This window comes from Panthera leo, chromosome C2 (genome assembly GCF_018350215.1).
Source record: "Panthera leo isolate Ple1 chromosome C2, P.leo_Ple1_pat1.1, whole genome shotgun sequence".
Taxonomy (NCBI): domain Eukaryota; kingdom Metazoa; phylum Chordata; class Mammalia; order Carnivora; family Felidae; genus Panthera; species Panthera leo.
This window is the reverse complement of record NC_056687.1, coordinates 62,223,625-62,241,100: the sequence shown is the minus strand read 5'-3', so window position 1 is coordinate 62,241,100 and position 17,476 is coordinate 62,223,625. Positions and strand designations below refer to the sequence as shown.

General features: G+C 38.1%; 1 protein-coding gene across 2 annotated transcripts in view; it reads left to right on the top strand.

Annotated features, from left to right (window-relative positions):
• Window positions 1–17,476, top strand: part of LOC122229870 (limbic system associated membrane protein) — a 651,082-nt gene that overhangs the window by 157,594 nt on the left and 476,012 nt on the right. The window lies entirely within an intron of this gene.

Here is a 17,476-nt window from a genome sequence, read left to right as displayed (position 1 = left end):
TGGGGAGGCAGCACTGTCTGTTCCCTTTCAAGGTCAAAGTTATTAGAAATGAAGAGGAAGTATCATGCTTCCTGAGTCTAAGCCAGCTGGTTTGGAATTACATGAAGTCTGAGACTTATGCAGCATTCTTAGCCAGGCAGGCTGCTCATTAATGCCTGTGGTTGAGGACAAACTCAGAGCTCTATAAGAGCAGGAAGAGAAATCTGTACTTTGGGGTTCATGATTGGGGCATGAAATAATCAGACTGGAGGTGGGGCTTTGGGACATGCTGGCGATGGGAATGGTAAAGTTAGATAAATGGCCATTCATTACTTTTGGTTTCTATCTTTTTTGTCTGATAAGAAAGAAATGTTTCAAAATTTATTCCCTTTCCAACATTCATTTTTTCAGATTTATTTTTCTAGTGGATTTTGCTTTCAGAGTCCTTAATATTTTAAATCTTCACCTTTTTGTCTTTTGGAAATGCTAAATTCATTAAGCTGCAGTAAGTGATGGCACCATATACAATACACAAAAAAGGAATAATCATATCACAGGAAGCCTCTTTTCACCATTGTGCACAAGCACACAGGTACTGTACAAGAGCCTGATGATTATACCCTCAACCCACTTCGACAGGGATTTATGTGCATCACAAATTAAGGCTGTGTGCTTGGGAGTACATCTTCTCATATTACAGGTTAAATTGTGAGACCTGTAGGTGAGAAAATCATACAGCAGTGCTCAGCTGTTCTGGCCTCTCTTCCACAAGGCAAACGACAGCACACTTATGTCTTCTCTGCAAAGGTAAATTTATGACTCTGCATGTGACACCATCTCTGCTTTCCCTTTGCAGGCTTGCACATACACACATGCACAAACACAGTCACATCAATACATAAAGAGTTAACATTTTTACAATGTTAACTAAGCATCTAAAAAAATATTAGAAACTTTAGCCAATTTTGGTTTTATCTGTAAGTGGCTATTGTGAGGCAATCCATGAGAGACTAGAGAGGAGTATTCTGTTTATCTAGATGGGTGTAGATATAAAGGAATGAAGTAGTCACAGCTAGTGATGCTACTGTCTTTTTATATACTTATCAGACCCTAGTTACCCTTAATTTTTTAACTTTAGAGATGACAGATATGGTAGCAAAATAGGAAAAGCAGAACTGGGAACTGAAAAGATACTCTGGCATTAATATTCAGCATTAGGTTCTTGTACTGCTAAAAACTTAGCTAAATGCTAAACACACTTTCTTTCATACCATCCCCCCCATCCTGTTTTTGCATGATACAGATAATGTATGTAAATTTTGGTCTAAATAGTTTAAAAATCACTAGTCCTCATTGAAAAATATGACAGCAATTCCTCTGCTAATCAAGGTAAATGAGCCATAGTCAGATGGATAGAAAGAAAGACCACCAAAAAAAAAAAAAAATGGAAGAAAAAAAAGAGCTGAAGGGGGTGAGTTAGAGGAAGAGAAGTGATGAAAACCATAGCAGCCTCTTCTGAGGACATGAGCCTGAAAGAGAACAGCATTGCTCTGAGCCTGACTTACTATGAGAACTGTTCCTTTCTGTCATTTTTAATGGAATGTTATTAAAGACAAATCTGGAGTAGTGAACCCTTCAGTGCTTTCTTTTAATTTATTTATTTCTGCAGAAGGAAACCCTGTTAACCCCAGCAGATAATGTATTCAACAGCTTGTATCCATGGCAAGGTTGTTTCCTAAAAATTTTATGGGATAAATTTAGTTCAACATTTGCACATATTTGCACATGAGGTCTCCATTTCAAGGTCTTTGGCTTTAGTAAGAAAGTCATCCCAAGGCAGGATGTCTGCCAGGGCTGCAGAGTATATTCCATATGCATTGTAAAGCTCCCCAGTTTCCTAGGACATAAAGAGGACATTGCCTCGAGTGTCTTTTTCTCTTGGAATTTCAAAGTGTAGTCTAAGACTGCTGGGAACCTCACAGGACACTTGCTACAGGTAAGCCCTCTAGGTCATGTGTCAGGTCTAGGCTGGCTCCCCCACAGTCTTTGCCCTCCTGTTTTAAGCCCTAGAGATGAAGCCCATTTTCCTTTTCTTTTAAAAGAGGTCTATCCCCACTATAGGTAAAGTAACTGGAATTAAAATAAAAATTTAAAAGAGCTCTGCCCCTTCTAGCTCTCTTCCCTTTCTCTAACGGAAGGACTCTGGAGTGGCACAGAACTTTCCTCTTGCTCAGATACCCATGGAATATGTGCAAGCCATTTCTCTTTTAAGAATTTTATAGCTAATATTAGTGTTGGGAAGGGAGTGTTGGATAGAGAGGACATTCATCTTTACCTTCTATTGACACTTAATGAACACCTACTACACACTTGGCTTTATTTTAGGTACAGGGAATGCCATAGTATAGAATAAATGTCACTATTTTCATGACTCTTATATTCTAGTGAGAGAAGATAATAAATACCATGACCTTACTTTTATATAAATTATCGCGGTGGGTAAACTGTAGCAGGGTAGGGTTTTAGGGTTAGGAGATATTTTGGAAAGTGTATTCTACTTGTTTAAAAATATACATGTATCAGAAGCAGTTACATTAAAGCAGAGTCCTAAAAGAGGGAATGAGCCATACAAAAGTATGGAGGCATAGCATTCCAGAAAGAAGAAACGGGAATGGCACCAGTAAGTTTGGACTGCTTGAAGTTTGACAGGGTTGCCAATGTATCTGGAGGAGGAAGAGTAAAGCAGAGATTGGTGGCAGATGAGGATCACCTCTACATCAGTAAGAAGTTGGAATTGTGTCACATATGTGATGGAAAGTCACTGTGGGACGTTGGTATGAGATGATTTACATGGTACAGCTACAGTTCAGTAGATTGAAGGGAGTTCCCTAAACACTCAGTTGATTTGAGACTGAGCCAACCCTAAAGTTCAAGCTTCACATAAGCCATACTCAGGTATCAAGGATTTTAGTCTCAGTTTTGGGATCAAGACCTTTACTCTCTTTGTTCCTCCATGTAGTTATCCTTGAAAGTATCTAGGTCACTTCACTATTTGCTAAGCAACGATACTTTACTACAGTGTGAGGAATTCTTGGGATATATTTATCTGCCCTGGTTTATTTTGCTTTCATAATTGTATCATATTTTATGTTTCTTCAAATAACATTGAGGAGCAGATGGGTTAGAATTATGGGTAAACTTGGTCATTTCAGAAAGCAAGCATTTTAATTTCAGATGAAATTGAACATTTTAGGGAGATTCTGAAGTTTGCCAACTGCCCTATGGTTCTTTGGATTGGGAGTCCATGAGATAGAAGGGATGTTGCTGATGGGCTCTCCTATATACAGCAGGGTGACACCCATGTCACTACAGCTCAGTAGTTACCCTTTCTTCAGTATCAAAGTAGTAATGCCCTGTGCTGGAGACAAGAATGAAATATAAGTATCTCACTTGGTGGTAGGAAAAAAAAGATAGGCTGAATATCTCAGAAATGGTCCACAGTTTCTGTGATATATTAGCCTCAAAGAAGATAAAATTTAATTTTAAATTTGAACAGAAACATGCAAATGCATTATTTGTTAACTGCATGTTTTCTGGTCCTTTTGAGTAATAAAGAATGTTTATGTTTTCCCCTAGTAAAAATATTTTTAAAAATCTTAAAATTATATACTGATAGCTTAGGAAGATGACTACATAACAAATGATCATTTCAGGGTCACAGAAACCTGAATTAAAGAAGCCAGGTAGTGAATTACTCCACAAGAAGAAGCACAACAATAGAGAACCAATTGCAGGCATGAAACAAAATAGTATTTATAGTGGTTTTCCATATTTATTTTTAGAAGACATAAGTAATGGAAGTATTTTCCACGCACTTGTCTCATTTATTATTCTAACCTATTCTGACCACACATAAAGTCAGAAACATATATATATATATATATATATATATATATATATATATATATATATATATATAAATGTCTTGAATAAGTTGGGACCATCCTAATGAGAAGCAAAATAAAAACTATAGAAGACTGAGGAGAGAGACATGTGATTTTTTTCCCCATTGGGTAGACTCCTTAGACCATCACACACTCTATCTGGGCTTTGAGAAAGTGAGGGTTATGGGTTTCACTATAAATTGTCTTTATTTTTTTCTCAGTATCTCTTTAAGATTTATTCAGTGGAAAATTTTTCTCCCATCTTTGACCAGGACCTTGCTGATCACTCAGATAATGCAAAGCCCTAAGCTTTAAGTACAGATCATATATTTGATCAAAAATTAAGTTGTCAAGCCCCAATAGTCAACAGTTTTATCTTTATTCCAAGGTTTATACATCATCTCAAGATGAGGTCTACTTCAGTCTGGAAAAGAAGATACCAGCTTCTTTTCTCTTTCCTTACTCTTAGTAACTATTCCTTTTTTAATCCTTTTTTTTTTTTTTTTTTTTTTTTTTTTTTACTTTTTTGAATTTGTTTGGAGTTGGGCTTCACGGGAGGGAGAAAGGATAAGAAGAACAGGAAACATGTTACCTTATTGGGACTATCATAAGACAGTTTTACATTCTCTAATCCTGGAAAAAGCTTATGCTAACTCCTTTTCTAGTGAAAACCTTCAATGATTCTTAGGAGACCCCATTTATCTCTGGAAATCACTCACCTGTAACCCTTTTGGCCAGACTGAAATGTGTCCATCTTCCAGGGATGACTGGCTCCTTCTAAACCCTATAGGAATCATGTTATATAACTTAGATTGACCTTTGCTTAAATTGATCTTTTCATTATAGGTTGCCCTACTGAAAAGGACCTAAGAGGATTTTATCTAGGCTCCCTGCCATGCAGGGCATATATCTAATACAAAGGAAATACCCAAAGATTCTTGGATATATTGGGGAGTGAAGGCCATAGCATATGATCACTATATCTTAGCTCTGCTTTCAGCCCATCTCTTGCCTTTCTGAATGCTCAGGTGGAAGTCAGATACAATGCCGCTGTAAACCCTTACTGCCTATAAATCTCTTGGAGAGTCTTGTTCAAACCCTCTTGAGGTGATTGGGGAACTGTCAATCATTTGGGCAAAGGGCTCTAGCACAGCTTATTCCAAGGAGTTTCTCTTTTTATATTCTTTAGTTTTCAAACCTTTTTTTTTCAGTTGGTGAGAGGTTTAAAATTCTTCTAGCCTACCATTGTTTTTTTTTAATGAATCTAACAACTCCCTTTGGTATTTGATATTTCTCTCCAGTAAAGCTTACACTGTAACATTTTCATTGTCTCATATAAGTGGCAGGCTGTATGTTCATTAAAATCTCCTAGGTAATTGTCCTTCTTATTGCTTCATTTATTTAGGAGTCTTGCTTATGTTCCAATATAGGCTTAAGTTTTACCAAAGTGTATACTTATATTTTATTTCACCCAGTCTACTGGATGAGTAAACTCAGTGTGCATGGCTTTATCAATAGGCAGCTTGTCTCTGTGGTATAATTTAATGGTTCAGGAGAACTTTATGCCTTTTAATAACTGTCTTCCTCTATCTCCATCTCTATCAATAACATGTAGGGTGTTTGGAATTCCAACACTCTGAGTTAGAGTCAGAAAACCTGATTTTAAATCATTTCATTTCCCTACTTACCACCTATAAGATTTTATTGCAGGTAGTACAAGATACAGTTTTCTGAATTTTAATTTACTCATTTGTGAAATGTGGTCAGAAATACCTCTTTACCCAGTCCTGTCATATTGATTAAATAAGATGATGAACATTTAAGGACAATGCAGAATTAAGGTATTAACCAAATGTAATTTATTGTGACTTCTTCTGCTACTGCTGTTCTTACTACTGTAGCTGCTACTGCTACACTCCTCTTATGAGAAGGAGAGCAGAGAGATGCATCCAAAGAAAGCCAACTATCAGTGGAATGAGAAATTGTTAAATAGTATTGATGGGGCCATGGTGGTCAGAAGCAGGATGAGGGCAATAGATAGCTTGTTAGAAGAGAAGAGGAAGAAGAAGAAGAAAAGAAGAAGAAGAAGAAGAAGAAGAAGAAGAAGAAGAAGAAGAAGAAGAAGAAGAAGGGGGAGGGGGGAGGGGAGGGGGAGGGGAAGGGGAAGGGGAAGGGGAAGGGAAGGGGAAGAGAGAGCAAGAGGCATTGAAAAGGTAACTGACAAAGGGTCCTAACCAAACATTTCCAGGAGTTTGTCTTAGGTTTGTTTTGCATGGAAAAAGACACTGACTTCAGTTTAGGTCTCAATGTTGACTGTGAAGTGGACCATACATGTATATTTCTCATGTTTCCTTCATAAGAATATCATCGCAGTTCCTGAGTTAGTGGGAGATCTTCTCTTCTGCAAAAAGATGCATCACAACATCCTTGGCTTAGTTACATTCCAGAATAGTTTTGTTGGTGGTGTTCTGCATGGTCTGCTAAGCATGCAGTTAAAATTCATATACCAGAAAATGCTAAGTTTCAGAGACTGGAGGCATACATATGAACAGATTAAGGAGTATGGGGACAGGGTTCATAATCTAGATATATGTAAGATAAAACCCTCACCCCTGCTCTACTGTAGCCTTTTAAGGAAGTTGTACTGTAAATTTCTATTACATAAGGAAGTTCCCATAAGGAAAGGACATATTAAAAGAAAAAAGCATTACAATGACATACTGATGCCAAGAAGAGCTTGTCTACCACTGGCTAAAACAACAGAGATTTGTGTGTGTGTGTGTGTGTGTGTGTGTGTGTGTGTGTGTGCGCGCGCGCGCGCACATGCACATGCATGCACATGAATGCAAATCCCCAAACTATAGGTTGTTTCCAGGGACTGACTCTCCAAGAAATATTTTGTATATTACATGGTGTTCTTGCTCTTGTAAATCATGGATTGGATAAACCAGAGACAATTGGCTCTGACCTTCACCTCTAACCCCTTTTGTCTATATCTTGTCCCTAGGTATATCAAACCAAATTGTCACTATTTCAATTAAGTCCTGCACAGCATGAGCCTAGTCTATGTTCTGAGCATGGAAATTTATCAAAATTATCCTCATTTTTAATAAAGAGTGAAGATGTTTTTAAAAAGCATCTTGATTTTCTTATAGAAAATAAATAATACAGCAGCACATACATAATCACTTACATAGCATCCCTTTCCATAATCACAACTTACATAGCATCCCTTTCCATGTTGGTAGTGTCAGAAGGTTAATTAAGGAGGCTATTAATGTGAAGAAGGATGTTTTCGTTTCAGATCAACACCTCTCAAGACATAAGTATAACTAACATTTATTGATTAGTACTAAAAGATGAGATAGACAATGTGAGGAAACACCCAATAGCCATAGAAAATTCAATGTCAAATCCTGGGGGGAAATATGATCCAGATTGCAGTGGTACTCTAAATGAAATAATCTTCCTCTCAAAAGATGTAACTAGTGTCTTCAGACTTCACAGTGCATCTACCCAACATAAAGACATAGGTACTTGGATTTGCATTCATGCTAAAAATAATGTTATATCATGTTATTATTTGTATAGTGTTTTGTATTTTACAAAATGGTTTCATGTTCAAATTTAGTCCTCGCAGGAGTCCTATTATTACCTATAAGATAGCATTATTGTGCCTGCTTTTCGGATGGTGGTTTAATGCATCCTCTGCCAAGTGTGAATCTGGCCATTGCAGTACAAGATAAAGTATGAGTTTTCTGTTTGCATTTATCAGTTTTGCTAGCTGTCATTCTGTCTCATCTAATTACAGAATGAGTAATTATCATGAACACTCGAGGAAATGGGCTATCTCACCACCTTTCCTAATAAGTACTTCTATTTGAAAACAGCAAGATGTCAGTTCATGTGAAGCTGGAAAAATAGAGTATAAGAGTTTCAAAAGAAGTAGAGGATGTCCTCCCCTGCTTCTCTTCTATGTTTCCATGTATCTTCAATGTCCTTTTTGTCCCCCTCTTTTCAAACCTCCTCAAAATTATCCTCCACAAATCTCTTCAGGCTAACTTCCTATACTTCCTGTCTTTCCTTGATTCAAGACTCCCATACATCGTAGGCCTGCATGGTTTCAAAGCTTGTGGCTGCTGGTTTTTCTTCATTTCCCTTGTCTTCCCTTTCCTTCCCCTTTAGTTTTCATTTGTGTGTTCAATGTCCTCCAGTTTCTTGAGGATAGGATAATTGATTTTACTTATAGGTATTTGTTAGGAAAAAAAATCACATTTCTTGGGTTTTCACAAGAGACAGCATGTCATTCTAATTCTACTCTTTAAATTTGTTCTGAGTGATCCCTTCCTCTGGCTAGGAAGAAGTAAACAGAATCATGAAGAAGAGAGGCAAGACTATTGGAAAGAAATAGGAGCTACAGGACAAAAGTCCAGGGAATGCTGTCAGTTATCCCCTCCTATAAGTGAACCAGACTCCCAAAAGATGCTTATTTCCAGGTATACAAGTTTGGTTAGAAGCCCCAGTCAGTAAGCATCATCCAATAACACATTTTAAAACTTTCTGGCCAGCACAATGGAAATGGATGCCAGTACTAGGTCTGTTTCTTCAGACAATTGAATTCTGATGCATAGCCAAGCTACTTTAGGATAAGATAACAATACAGCACATATAAATTAGAAGGTCCAGTCACCAAGTCCCTGAAAATCCCCTCTTTCCTGTTTAGTATAGGGAATAAAGCAGAGGACTGGGGCTCAGGAACCTAGGTCCAGTTTCCTTCAGGGCTACTTACTGTCTCTGTGGTCCCGAGATGTTTCACTCCTCAGAGTATCTCTGTGGTGAGTGTCTTCATCTCTAAGGCAAAAATTTCTGCCATGCTTTCTTTACTCCTTGTCATGATGGGGAGCCATATGATTTAGGTGAAATAAGTCAAGGTTAAGAAGTTGTCATATATTGATTTAATACTATTATTAGTTTTTATTATTTTGTCTATGGTGTAAATATTTCTGGTGAAATTTTGTTTTGTCTTAGGTTACACCAAAACAAAAAGTTTACAAAGGCCATCAGTAATTGGAGCCAGTAGTGTTTTGTTCTTTAAATATAAAGGATCCCTTGTAAATATGAACTCTGATTTCTGAATTATTGTTTTCCTAATCAGGACTGGCCATAAATAATGGTAAATATTTGGAATGTGGCCCTACAATTTCTTATATATACCAAAATGGATGATACTGGAAAAAACGTGTAAATGTAGCTAATCTATCATAGTATACGCAAAACTCACTTACAACAGTGTTCAATAATCATTAACTTATGGAATTTGGGGGAAAAGTGTCTCCAGAAATGCTTAACAATTCAGATGAATTTTTCATGTACTATATAACAGATTTCCAAGTTCAATACAGATAATATATGCTTAGCAGCCAACAATATACAAGTAACAGTGTTATTGAACATAATTTTATTTCTTCAATAATTACAAGCAATAAAATACAATAACCAAGAGTATCTTTTCTTGAGGCAAGCACATAATTCTTTTTAAAAATGTGAAAAATTTATACTATTCTCTAAGATTTGAGACTAACACAAGCAAAAATCAGCACAGAGAATCTTTCACATGACACAGTCATGATTATTAACAGGCTTCCTGTTTCTTCTAAAGCTGGCTTTTGTCAGAGACTATAGTTAAACTAAAGAAGAGATATTTATTTGGAAAGAGAAGTATACTTTTCTGGGCAGCCACAAAGCTAGTATCAGGGATGCCATCATTGTGGAAAGACCCTGCTAGAAATCACACCTTTTGTGAGAAGGAGCTTCCGGCAGTGCTCATGTGTGAAACTTTCTCCTCTAGAATGCTGACTTCTTGGGACTATTGATTTACTAAAGGGTTACATGTATATGTTTGAGAGCAAGACAGACGGCTGTCCTTTTGTACATCTCTTTTCACAGGGACATGTAAAATATAATTTTAAAATATAAGACAAAAATGGTGAATGCATTCCTGTGACTCATGTCCAAAATGTATTCAAGTGGCAAGTACTAGCAAAAAGATTCTTGATGAAAACTCACCTACAATAAAAGCAAACACCAGGTACAAAGACTTGCTAACAGTTTTGTAGAGTGAAGCATCATGGATACTTTCCCAGGGTACTGGCAGAATAAAGATTTTCTTGGTTGTCCCTCGAGGGTGACCATAGGCTAGACGAGCCACCCATCTTCTGTGAGGCATATGAGTTAATACAAAAGGATTGACAAAGCATTCAATTTTGGAGATATACATTCTAATTCAATAAATATGTATTTTTCAAATGTCTATTCAACAAAAATGTATTGCACAACAACCATGAGCTAGGCTAGGTGTTGGGTGTTGAGCTGTAACCTCATTTGCATCATGTGTGAATAACTTTGTCATCCTAGGCCCTGATTTTGGTAGTTATGTGTCCAACAGAAAGAGTTTCTTAATTTATCCACAGCCACGGTTATGTCACAATAGAAGCCGTTCTCAAGTACTTCAAACATAGGTAAAGTTAAGTCATCAACTTAGAGGTGAAAAGAGCCGAACACATGTGCTCCTGTCTCCGCAGAGACTCCTCTCTTCCTGGCTCTTTATACTTTACAAATCCTTCCATTCCTGTTTATTTCCCCCTACTGAATTCATGTTCCTGTTTGGTTGCTTTGCAGATGAGTATCATATGAATTAAGTATAATAACTTCAGGTGGAGAATAAGTAGTAAAAAAAAAAATCATCTAATAGTTTCATTTAAATGTCCTCAGTAGTAAAGAGCAGGAAGAGGAAACCTAGACAATATATAATCTAGGAGCTGAATTATTTTCAAATGGAATAATTTTCAGAGTTCCACAGAGTGACAATAGCTCCTAAATCACATGAAGGGAAAAGCTTATTTCAGCTTCTGGGTGTGTGTGTGACTATTTTTTTGCTCCCCAAAGCTAGAGTTGCTCTGATAATCAGCACATAGAAAAGTTGTCCTGCTGGGACTAAATTATAAATAAGAGAAGTGTTCAGCCCTCAAAGGATTTTACCTGTGGGTAATAGTGCTTTCCGTCTTTAATATACTTCACTTTTATTATAGGATTATTACTTTCACCCCCTATCCTGAATGTGCCATTTTGTCAGCACAGTATCTCATACAGATAAATAGCATTGAATAGGGTTACAGTAATTAAGAAACATTACAGTGACATCTTATACATCATAGTACTAATATTGAGTGAGTGTCCAAAAGATAGAATATCTTCTTACAATGAGCAACAAACATAAATTCCTTCTTTTCTATGATGAAAGTAAGAATAGGTTAAGTCCATCATGTCTCTCTAAACATTCGGTGTATTTATCCTGGGGCATTTACATCCTTTATACCAGGTGACTTAAAACTCTGACATATGTAGACATGGGTAAGCAGATTGTGATCTACACTCTTTTGCAGATGTGTTAAAACCTGCACAAGAAGAAAAGATGAATTGTTATGTTAAATACAAATGTTCAACGAGTGTCAGGAAAAAAAAATAGCCCTAGAAATTCTCGTATCTAGAGGAATGCTGTGTACTTGCAAAGTCCTGTGTATTATCTGAATAAACAAGTGTGAGCTATTGATATTAGCCACATGAATATTAGCCACATGCTAACCACATTTCACTTCCTACTGGACATTATGATTCATTTCTGTTTATAGACCTAATACTGCTTGATCTCTCTTGTTAAGGACCATGTTCTATTGCACACTGTTTGATGATCATTCAAGTGTTCACCGATGTGTAGACCAAGTGTTCAAAACTGCAATCCCTACTGCTACTATTGCCTTTCGTTTCAAATCATTTTTCTCCTGCTCCATGTGTAGTAACCTGTGGGTGTCAGCATCTGCCACAACCATGACTATGAACAAATGTGAGGAAGATGAATGCACTGGAGTCCTTTTCATTCCAGAGTTCATCCTTGGTGACCATTGGTGGTCAGCTCATTCATTGATGGACACTGTTTGGTCTACTCTCTCAGCAGGTTATATAGAATGTTCTCAGTAAGAATTTCTCCACTGGGCCACCTCTGTGTGTTTGTACTTATATTCTGTTCTTCATGGGAGTTTTTTACAGACTTCAATCTTATTTAAGCTTAATATCTACCACAAAGATACTCTTCTCTTAATAATAACGTGTATACCATGATACTCCTTTATTCTTTTTTGGAACACTTATTTTTAGCCTAAACTAACTCTTAAATAATCCTTACATCCCTTGTTGACTAATCATGCATAAAATGATATTTTTGTATTTCATATATATCTTTTTGAGAGCTTAAAGAGGTGCATCCAACTCTAACATAAATGAAGCAGGTGGATGCATTCACTTTCTTTCTAATCCAAATATTTCCTAGTTATAGATAATGCTTTCTTTGAACTAAGAAAGACCTTTTTTTCCCCAAAGAATTCTAAACTATGGAGCACTCAGGATATTTAAACAAATATTTTCCTGTGGATATCCATCATTTATACTTCCAAGGAATAGACTTTTGAATCCATCAAATAAATTAGCTCTGGTATTAAAACACAGTTCCTTCTAAATGTGATTGCCCTTAAAATATATAGTCTTGAGGTTTTTTGTTTGTCTGTCTGTTTATTTTTTAGTCTCCTTGTGTGAGTGCTTTTACAGTCAGGAACTTAACAATCACATATTTTCACCCTTTTGATTTTCCCTGATTTGGTCTTACTCAGTTAAGTGTAGAATGGTTGTACCATTTATTAAAGCTTTCTCCTGTTTGTCCATTATGGAAATAAAATTAATTAGAATATAGGTCTCAGATTGGAAGAATGCAGGGAGGATTAGAAGATGTAAATACAGGGGAAGTGAGGGTGAAAGAGGGCTACCTCATACAACCTCATTATTACTAGTGATGTTTAATATTTTTAAGAAGCAGATTTTGAACATTTTATCATAATCACTCTTTCAAAAATCAGGTAAGACTATTCTTTTTCCTTGATTATATTTCTACATTAGTCTGAAAGCCTAAAAATGAGGTTAAAAAAAAAGAAAATGCAATTGCCCTGTGTTTTTTTTCCTGTTGTTGTAAACTGTAATAGTTAGGTAAACAACATTTAAGTTGTAAACCACCCATCCCCATCACCACCCCCTACAGACACATTGTATTTTTCTTCAAAAATGTCCGAGATTGTTAAACATAGATGTTTTTTAGATATTACTTTATGGAAGAAGAGAGGGAACAAAAATTACTTTGTGACTATGTTTATAAGATACCCAACAAATGTTTTAAAAAGTTTAAAAAGAAAGGCCTGTTCTGTGAGTAACAGTATTTTGCATGTTACCACTTGATGCTACTATTATCAATTTTGGAAATACTATATGGACCTTGTTCCCTTTATATTCATAGTTCCTAACAACTCCTGACATTTATTTATTCTTCTATTAATGAAATCCTAGTAATAGGAGTATCAAGATAATATGAAAAAAACAACAACAGAAGTAAAAAATACAGAATACAATGACAACTTATTCTTAATCATAGTCCAATACAAAGTACATGTCTTCCAAATTCTAATACATGGGCTCTAATCCATGGAAACTCAGAGAGAGATGTTCAAAGCGTGACGAAGGGGAAATGCAAATTTTGAAAATAACTTACTAAGTGTGAGATGCGTCAGAAAGGAAAACTACTGGGGTGATACACAATGAAGAGGTATAGTTTAGTGGGAAAACAGAAAGGATGTAGATAGAAAACAACAGATTGGAGCCAGAGGAGAAACTTAGACTTAGGAGGAATCTTAGTGGGCATCTGGGGCTAGTGTTCTGGTCCATGATAAAACACCTTTTTACAGGAGTGATATGTGGCCACCCACCATCCAGACTCTTCTGGACACACACACACACACACACACACACACACACACAGTCAGAGAGAGACAAAGAGAAATAGAAAAATCACATTAAACACATATTGAATTCAGAATTATTATAATTTTGAAATAGATTCCTCCAAGATAATAGTGATTAATTTCTATCTGGGACTGAAAGTACAAACCCAATATTTTCTCTATTATAGACCAGATGGCCTGTTATGGCTCCTGGAATACATTTAAATGAATATTCTACTTCTGTCAGTTGCCTTTTTATATTAATATGGGCTAGGTTTCCATTTGTGCCTGGAGGTCAGAGGTTACAAAGAGAATCAATTTAGAAGCCAGGATGAGAATGGAAAATCAAGGAGTCCTTATCCAGTGCTGTGTTAGTTAAGGATAGGGTGAGGTAGAGATAGGATTGATAGGGACAGAAGTTTGGCTGGTGTAGCAGGTCACACATGAACTCACATTTGATATACAGATAAGGTCTTCTGTCCTGCTTATCTTTTTCTGAAATTATTAAGTGCTTTGATGACCTTTCGGGGAACAGTGAGCAATTCTAAGTAGTGTTCAAACAATGAATGACAGCACTTAATAACACCAGAAGGACTCAGGAAATCCAAGGGAACACATTAGCATGTTATAAAGTCCTAGAAATAATTTACCTGATTCTGAGAGGTTATTTATACTCAAAGTTTTGCTTCCATGGAAGAGTAGAAAATTAAACAACAATAAAGTTAGCTAGTTAAAGCTAAGACATTTAAAACAAACAGCACCCGGAGGTTCCGGAAGATGGCGGCGTAGGAGGACGCGGGGCTCACAGCGCGTCCTGCCGATCACTTAGATTCCACCTACACCTGCCTAAAGAACACAGAAAACCGCCAGAGGATTAGCAGAAGGGAGTCTCCGGAGTCAAGCGCAGACCAGAGGCCCACGGAAGAGGGTAGGAAGGGCGGCGAGGCGGTGCGCGCTCCACGGACTGGCGGGAGGGAGCCGGGGCGGAGGGGCGGCTCGCCGGCCAAGCAGAGCCCCCGAGTCTGGCTGGCAAAAGCGGAGGGGCCGGACGGACTGTGTTCCGACAGCAAGCGCGACTTAGCGTCTGGGAGGTCAGAAGTTAACAGCTCTCCTCGGAAAGCGGGAAGGCTGGAGGACAAAGGGAGGGAGAGCTGCTGAGCCCCCGGACGGCAGAGCTCAGCTTGGCGGGGAACAAAGGCGCCAGCGCCATCTCCCCCGCCCATCCCCCAGCCAAAATCCCAAAGGGAACCAGTTCCTGCCAGGGAACTTGCTCGCTCCGCGCAAACACCCAACTCTGTGCTTCTGCGGAGCCAAACCTCCGGCAGCGGATCTGACTCCCTCCCGCTGCCACAGGGCTCCTCCTGAAGTGGATCACCTAAGGAGAAGCGAGCTAAGCCTGCCCCTCCAGCCCCCGTGCACCTTGCCTACCCACCCCAGCTAATACGCCAGATCCCCAGCAACACAAGCCTGGCAGTGTGCGAGTAGCCCAGACGGGACACGCCACCCCACAGTGAATCCCGCCCCTAGGAGAGGGGAAGAGAAGGCACACACCAGTCTGACTGTGGCCCCAGCAGTGGGCTGGGGGCAGACATCGGGTCGGACTGCGGCCCCGCCCACTAACTCCAGTTATACACCACAGCATAGGGGAAGTGCCCTGCAGGTCCTCACCACGCCAGGGACTCTCCAAAATGACCAAACGGAAGAATTCCCCTCAGAAGAATCTCCAGGAAATAACAACAGCTAATGAACTGATCAAAAAGGATTTAAATAATATAACAGAAAGTGAATTTAGAATAATAGTCATAAAATTAATCGCTGGGCTTGAAAACAGTATACAGGACAGCAGAGAATCTCTTGCCACAAAGATCGAGGGACTAAGGAACAGTCACGAGGAGTTGAAAAACGCTTTAAACGAATTGCAAAACAAAATGGAATCCACGATGGCTCGGCTTGAAGAGGCAGAGGAGAGAATAGGTGAACTAGAAGATAAAGTTATGGAGAAAGAGGAAGCTGAAAGAAAGAGAGATAAAAAAATCCAGGAGTATGAGGGGAAAATTAGAGAACTAAGTGATACACTAAAAAAAAATAATATACGCATAATTGGTATCCCAGAGGAGGAAGAGAGAGGGAAGGGTGCTGAAGGGGTACTTGAACAAATTATAGCTGAGAACTTCCCTGAACTGGGGAAGGAAAAAGGCATTGAAATCCAAGAGGCACAGAGAACTCCCTTCAGACGTAACTTGAATAGATCTTCTGCACGACATATCATAGTGAAACTGGCAAAATACAAGGATAAAGAGAAAATTCTGAAAGCAGCAAGGGATAAACGTGCCCTCACATATAAAGGGAGACCTATAAGACTCGTGACTGATCTCTCCTTTGAAACTTGGCAGGCCAGAAAGGCGTGGCACGATATCTACAGTGTGCTAAACAGAAAAAATATGCAGCCGAGAATCCTTTATCCAGCAAGTCTGTCATTTAGAATAGAAGGAGAGATAAAGGTCTTCCCAAACAAACAAAAACTGAAGGAATTTGTCACCACGAAACCAGCCCTACAAGAGATCCTAAGGGGGATCCTGTGAGACAAAGTACCAGAGACATCACTACAAGCATAAAACATACAGACATCACAATGACTCTAAACCCATATCTTTCTATAATAACACTGAATGTAAATGGATTAAATGCGCCAACTAAAAGACATAGGGTATCAGAATGGATAAAAAAACAAGACCCATCTATTTGCTGTCTACAAGAGACTCATTTTAGATCTGAGGACACCTTTAGATTGAGAGTGAGGGGATGGAGAAGTATTTATCATGCTACTGGAAGCCAAAAGAAAGCTGGAGTAGCCATACTTATATCAGACAAACTAGACTTTAAATTAAAGGCTGTAACAAGAGATGAAGAAGGGCATTATATAATAATCACAGGGTCTATCCACCAGGAAGAGCTAACTATTATAAATGTCTATGCGCCAAATACCCGAGCCCCCAGATATATAAAACAATTACTCATAAACATAAGCAACCTTATTGATAAGAATGTGGTCATTGCAGGGGACTTTAACACCCCACTTACAGAAATGGATAGATCATCTAGACACACAGTCAATAAAGAAACAAGGGCCCTGAATGATACATTGGATCAGATGGACTTGACAGATATATTTAGAACTCTGCATCCCAAAGCAACAGAATATACTTTCTTCTCGAGTGCACATGGAACATTCTCCAAGATAGATCATATACTGGGTCACAAAACAGCCCTTCATAAGTTTACAAGAATTGAAATTATACCATGCATACTTTCAGACCACAATGCTATGAAGCTTGAAATCAACCACAGGAAAAAGTCTGGAAAGCCTCCAAAAGCATGGAGGTTAAAGAACACCCTACTAACGAATGAGTGGGTCAACCAGGCAATTAGAGAAGAAATTAAAACATATATGGAAACAAACGAAAATGAAAATACAACAATCCAAACGCTTTGGGACGCAGCGAAGGCAGTCCTGAGAGGAAAATACATTGCAATCCAGGCCTATCTCAAGAAACAAGAAAAATCCCAAATACAAAATCTAACAGCACACCTAAAGGAAATAGAAGCAGAACAGCAAAGGCAGCCTAAACCCAGCAGAAGAAGAGAAATAATAAAGATCAGGGCAGAAATAAACAATAT